The sequence below is a fragment of the Gobius niger genome (assembly GCF_951799975.1).
Source record: "Gobius niger genome assembly, chromosome: 3".
NCBI lineage: Eukaryota > Metazoa > Chordata > Actinopteri > Gobiiformes > Gobiidae > Gobius > Gobius niger.
In genome coordinates, this window is record NC_136854.1 from 2,017,202 (window position 1) to 2,024,352 (window position 7,151).

A 7,151-nucleotide genomic window follows, 5' to 3' on the forward strand; every position below is an offset into this window, starting at 1 on the left:
TGTAACACAGTATAAATATCTCGGTTTTATTACTGACAGTTCTCTTACTTTCACTCCTCATATTCAAAGTCTGATCAAGAAGGTAACAGTTAGACTTGGTTTCTCTTTTAGAATCAAATCTTGTTTCTCTTTTAGGGCCAAAAAACAACTTGTTGCTGCAACTTTCCTCCCAGTCTTGGATTATGGGGACATTATTTACAGACATGCATCTGCGAAATCGCTGTGGTCGCTGGATACAGTTTACCATGGAGTGCTTAGATTAATTTCCAATCTCAAATCTCTCACTCACCACTGTCTCTTTTACTCTTATGTAGGTCGGCTGTCTCTCTCCTCATGACGTTTTATTCATTGGCACTTGTTCATTTACAAAACATTACTTGGTTTACTTCCCTCTTATTTACAGTCACACGTCACTCTCAAACCAAACACCGGTTACAGCCTTTGTTCACAGGATCGAATCCTCCTTTCAGTTCCTGATGTAAGGACTGACATGGGGAAAAAGGCTTTTAAATATTGTGCTCCTTCTGATTGGAGTTTTCATGAGCTGGTCTCTCTAAACTCTTTTAAATCTAAACTGAAAAAAATTGTACAAAGCCGTGATGGTTTCTGTTGTTAAGATGCATTTTATATTTTGTATTATATTTGATGTAACTGTTTTATGATGTGTTGCTGCCTCTCAGCCAGATCACTCTTGTAAAAGAGATTATGAATCTCAATGAGTTTTTACCTGGTTAAATAAAGGTTAAATAAATAATGAAAAATCGATCCAAAACCTATTTTTACCAGTTTATTCACATGGAGGAAAAAGTGAGTCGTAGTGTGGGGGGTCACGTAGTGTGGGGCAAGTCCTCCAGAGACGAGTCAAACTACAGGAGTGAGTGAGCAGTCTGGCCATGTGGTGCAGAACAATCTCTCTCTAAATGAGGAAAAGACAAAAGAGATTGTCCAGCATGCTCCTCTAACAATCAACAGTGCTGCAGTGGAGAGGGTGACCAGCACTAAGTTCCTGGGTGAGCACATCACAGAGAAGCTCTCCTGGACCATGCACACGACATCACTGGTCAAGAAAAGTCATCAGCGTCTATACTTTCTCCGCAAGTTAAGAAGAGCTACAGTCCCAGCCTCCGTTATGTCCAACTTCTACAGATGGACTATAGAGAGCATCCTGACCAGCTCCATCACTGTGAGGTTCTACAGAGGGACTATAGAGAGCATTCTGACCAGCTCCATCACTGTGTGGTCCTTGTACAGAGGGACTATAGACAGCATCCTGACCAGCTCCATCACTGTTCAGTTCAGTTCAGTTCAGTTAATTATGAATATACAGTAAAAACATTTACATATTCGTTCAAAGAATAATGCATATTCATAAATGGGACACCCTTGAAGCAACAGTTAGCTTATATATGGGGCCCAAAATAAGACACAACATTAAAAAAACACAAACATACATTAATACATTAGTAACCTAGAAAACATTACTTTTGGTACCTATATCCTACCTAACCTAACTAACCAAACCCACTCTATACTAAAACTACCTTACCTTACTTTTACTACCTTAGGAATGTATCAATTAAAAAGGGTACACACTATATGCTCACAGACATTGGAACATACTACCATCAGACACAAGCTACTTTAGTATTTTTATTTTTTATTTTTTTTATTTCATTTTTATTTTTTTATTTTAGAGGTCCAGCTAGGGTTCATTGTATTTTCTTCGAAGCTCAATGTTTAATTTATTTTTAAAAATGGCCAAAGATGTTGCAGTTTTAATGTCAGTGTTCAGATTGTTCCAAGTTTCTGGGCCTTTACACGCCACACTAAGACTTGTACACTTGAGTGTTCTCGTTTTTCCCTTTAAGAGGGTTTTATGCCTTGTGTTGTAATCATGAGCAGGTGGAGAGGTTGGGATGAGTTGAGCCAGTCTGTCCTTAGGTCTAGACATGACAGTATACATTATACATGCATTTTGAAAGAAGTTGCCCTCCGTGAGTTTCAGCAGCTTATATTTATAGAAAAAGGAGTAAGTGGGGCTGTTAAACTTGGCCCCAGAGATGGCTCGAATGGCTTTCTTTTGGAGGGCTTGTAATTTCAAAAGATAGCAGGGGAATGTCTTGCACCAGATCATGTTGCAGTAATTTAGATGGGGTTCCAAAAGGGAACGATACAAGCTTAAAAGTGCCTCAAGAGGAAGAAAATGTCTCAATTTATAAAATATGATTTTTGAAATTTAGGTGTTCGTCAATTTTAATTCCAAGAAATGTAATACAGTTTAGTCTTTCAATATTTACACTTTATTGAGATACGTACATTTTCAAGATTTCTCCTGTTTCTATTTGAGTGAAATACAATAAATTTGGTTTTATTTATGTTTAATGATAATTTATTACAATTTAACCATGTGTCCACTTTTGTTAATTCATCATTTATGGGGTTTTGTAAAAGTGTGCTCTGAAAGCTCTAATTTTGGGTGGGGTTCGCGAGAGAAAATAATAAAAGTCAGCTCTGTGGCGCCCCTTCAAACAGGCAGTTTACATTGACTCAATGGAGGACCGGTCGCAAAAAAATCATCGCACAAAAGTGACATTGGCCAAGGACATAGACCACGTCAGGACATGTAAAAAATTATATTGTGACCCCGCCCTAAATGCTACAGAAAGTCGTCCATCTTGGCCCGAACCTCAAACCTTCAAAATCGTACCTCTTGAACTTCTGGCCCCTGATCCTCGAGTTTCCATGGAAAGCCTCCAATTTTGGCCAACATGTCCCATTACACCATTACAAACGCAGCCGCTATCGCCAAAAACGCCTTTGAATTGGCTTTTAAGTGGCTTGTAAGTGGCCCGCCCATCCTCCGTGAAAATAGCCAGAGTTCTTTGCCTGCGGTCTTTCATATGATTAATCCAAAATCGGATATGTTGTTCACTCAACCTATGTAGCTTTATTGGTAGAGTGCTGGGTTCCCATCCGTAAGGTTGCTGGATCGATCCCAGCCTTGACACAATTTCTTTTAGACTCTGCACTTACTGGGAAGAACATGAATCACCGCCTATGGTTCCACCCTCAATAAAAACGGGGAAATAACCCCTCTCCACTGGGGTTCTGGGACCTAATTTCGGCCCGTGAATTTAGAAAATCCTCGCCCTCATTTGTTTGTATGGACTTATAGCTCAGTGATAGTGTGGTCGTCTCAGCCTTGACACTTTTCTAGTGCTTTTTCTTTTTACATGGGCCGCTGCACACTTGTCCAAGTTTAAAACACATGAGCGGGGGGCATTTCATAAGATATTTTTTCAGGTCGGCTGGCATTTGCTGTCTCTGTGTAGCATCATGGCGAGAGTGTTTGTTTCCCAACTGTGAGATTACTGGATCAATTCTGACCTTGACTTTCTTTTTTTGTTTTTTTTTGGACTCGCCACCAAATGGATATAACATGAGTCAACGCCTTTGTTGCCACCCTCTTGAAAAACGTGGAAAGAACGCTTCAAGAATATGCCAACTGAAGACAAAGAAATTGTGGCATAGTAGGGAAATAACTGAGGCAACACTGGGGACAATGTCGAAAACAATTGAAAAAATGTATGGGGGGGACACATGACCTGAATTGACCACTCCCCCCCAGTGGTAAACTGGGAATGAATTTCTAACCGGTAATTTAAAGAAGAGTAGCCCACATCAGGCCCACATTACAATGTAGTTACAGCTCAGTGATAGTGTGCTGGTCTTTAGTGTAGGAGGTTGCCACTTTTAGAATGCTTTCACTTTTCTTGCCGGCACAAGAGTGAGGCCAGGCTGGGTGTGAGGCAGAGGCGAGAGCAGGTTTTGGCGAGAGCAAGCGGGGGTGGTCGCAAGGGGGAGTGCGCCAGGGGCGAGGGCCTTTATCGCCGCACGCGGCATGGAAAATATGAACGTTTCAAAAATTGGAAAGCAAAGTGCTAGAAGGGTCAATTGCTTCTATCAAAATATGAAAATGTGTTTTTAATGCTCAAAGTAGTCCTAAAATATAAAATAACACATCTTTCAAATTAAGTATCATATAAGCATATTGACTGTAAGATCATTGTTTAAGTGCTAATGGCATTTGGGTATGTACAACTTTTGTGCACAGTCCAAAATTAGACGGCAGGTAGAGATTGGTCCTTCTTTTTGACAAGCTTTTTAATCCCTTTATTGATTGATGGTTTATCTTCCTTTTTTTGTTTTATATGATTTTACAATTTTTATTTTACAACCTTGTGACATTTTCTGTGAAAGAATGATATGCTCCGTTGACGTCATTTGCATAAACTATATCCTCTTGGGCTGTTAATGATCTATTTCTTCTTGCCGTTGTAGTAATCTAAATATTGACTAAATGGGTAGATGATCACTAATGTCTGTCAAAATCCCGCACATAACAATGTTTGTTTTGTGATTAAATGGAATGAGCCCATGCTGTTCATTGAGTGAAAAATATAAATTAAACCAAACCACCACCTAACATAAAGTAAAGTAACCAAACAAAAGTATATCGCAGTACTTTGTAATGTCACCCTGGTTGACAATTACTAGAGTCAAATGTTTCCTGTCCGAATACTAATTTGCCCCATTGTCCATTAAGAGAAACAAAACATGAAACAAACCAAACCAAAAAGAGGGAAGAGTTTGCCTAAAACCAATAAAAAGACATTCAAAGAGTGTAACCAGAGAAATCCCCAGAAGAGACTCCCAGAACTGAAATCCCGGACCGAGCGCAGCAACAAGGGGGAGGAAATGATCACCAACAAATGAAAAGTCATTCAAAAAGCAGAATCAGAAATTCCACTGATAACTCCCTCTTATCATCGACCCCATAAGTAGAAGAAGAGTGGAACCTAAGAAACCCTGTGTAGACTCGTAAAATTGGGAGCCTGCACTGGATACAGCAACAAAAGGGAGGAGCTAATCACCAACAAATGAAAAGATATTCAAAGGAATTCAAACTACATACCTGCATATTTAGAAAGTAATCCATGTCATTAAATGTGTTGACGAAAATCCTTTTTTGTCTTCTGAAATTGGGGGTCCTGTACACTGCGTTCCAAATTATTATGCAAATGACATTTTTCTAAGATTTTCTAAATTGTCAACTCAAATGAGAGTCAGCATAATTTTCAAGTCTTTAACTGGTAGAGGATCATTTAAATGTGGTGGGAAAAATTTCCTAGTGATAACAGTATTTTTTTCAAAAATAAATATAGTAAAAACCTCAAAATCCACTGTTCCAAATTATTATGCAACTCATCGTTTCAATACATTTTAAAGCTCGTAATTAACTGAAAATGGTCATTTGTTGTATTTGCAGCATTAGGAGGTCATATTTACTGAAATCAAAAGCTATTTCAATCAAAAAAATATTAACAGGTCAAGTTATATTTGACCATAGGAGCCCTTGTTGAGAGAGCAGCTTCAAAATTCTTAAATCCATTAAAATTGTGAGTTTGTGGACAGTTTCTGCTTGGATTTCTTTGCAGGATGTTAGAATAGCCTCCCAGAGCTGCCGTTTGGATGAAAACTGCCTCCCACCCTCATAGAAGTTTTTTTTGTTGAGGCTCCAAAGGTTCTCAATAGGGTTGAAGTCAGGGGAGGAGGGGGTCCACATCATGAGTTTCTCTCCTTTTATGCCCATAGCAGCCAGTGATGCAGAGGTATTCTTTGCAGTATGACATGGTGTGTTGTCATGCATGAAGAGGATTTTGTTAGGGAAAGCATGGCTCTTCTTTTTGTAGCATAGAAGACAGTGGTCAGTCAGAAACTCCACATATTTTTCAAAGGTAATTTTTTGCCTAAAAGGGCCTAAAGGGGCCGACAAGCTCTCTCACCATGATTCTGGCCCAAAACATGACTCCGCCACCTCTTTACTGACGTCACAGCCGTGTTGGGACATTGTGGCCATTCACCAACCATCCACTACTCCATTGATTTGACCATCCAGGGCTACACGGCGCTCATCAGTGAACAAGACTGTTTGAAAATGAGTCCTCATGTATTTCTGAGCCACTGCAGCCGTTTCTGTTCATCAGCATTCAATTAACAGTTTAGGGGAGGCCCGGATAGAAGGTTTATGCACAACTGTAGCCTCTGGAGGGTCCTACACCTTGATGTTCGGGAGACTCCAGAGGCACCAGCAGCTTCAAATACCTGTATGCTGCTTTGTAGCATCTGTTCTCATAATCTGATGTGTTTGTCTGGCAGAAATCGTCCATATTGTGCCTTTATCTGCACAAAACGGAGTGTGCTCTGAATCATCCACAGATCTCTTATCTGTACGATGATTAAGCTTAATCTTTAATGAAATATCGAAGGTTTTCATACCTAGACCAAGGCATTCAACTATTTCACACTTTTCATCAGCAGAAAGTCCCTTTTTCTTTACCATATTGCTTGAAAATGATGATCTGCATAATAAAGTGGAACACCCTTTTTCAGTAGTTTTTCCCTTAACTGGGCTTAACCCGACAACTAATCATCCCAGGTCTCTGAGATTTATGTCAGTGATTCATAGAGCCCCAAGACACGATACCATCCATGAGTTTCATTATTATTGCTTTTTTTGTTACCTTTTTGACACAAAAATCCAATTTGCATAATAATTTGGAACGCAGTGTAAACACTCCCAAAACTGGGAGATGGATTCTCATGTGTTTGTAAACTCACAAATACTGCAATACTTAAGTTTGACAAGGGAGGTAAGGATTGTTGCTGAATCAGTCTGAATACTGCAGAAACAGCACTTTCAACAAACGGAATCACTTCCTATTTTCATTTTATAGGAAGTGCTTCACAACAGCAGCTCGCCCTGTTCCTGAGCAGAGGTACGTACGACTTCTCCGTTATTTTAATCATAATTACTTATTATTTATGTAACTTACTGTATGAAGATGACTCTCCTTCACAAAATATGTTAAATGTTGTTAGTGTATGGTGTAAAAAATGGAGATTGTCTTTATATACTTAAACACAAAACACAAAGAATAAGAATGTGTACGGAGGGTTTTTGATGTCAGTGTGGTACAAACATGGAGATGTAAAACTGTCACTCAGAGCAATTTGGTGCGACTGTAAAAGAGACAAACAATTAAAAAAATGCTTACAATTTATGATGAAAAATAGACTGAGTTCTGAAA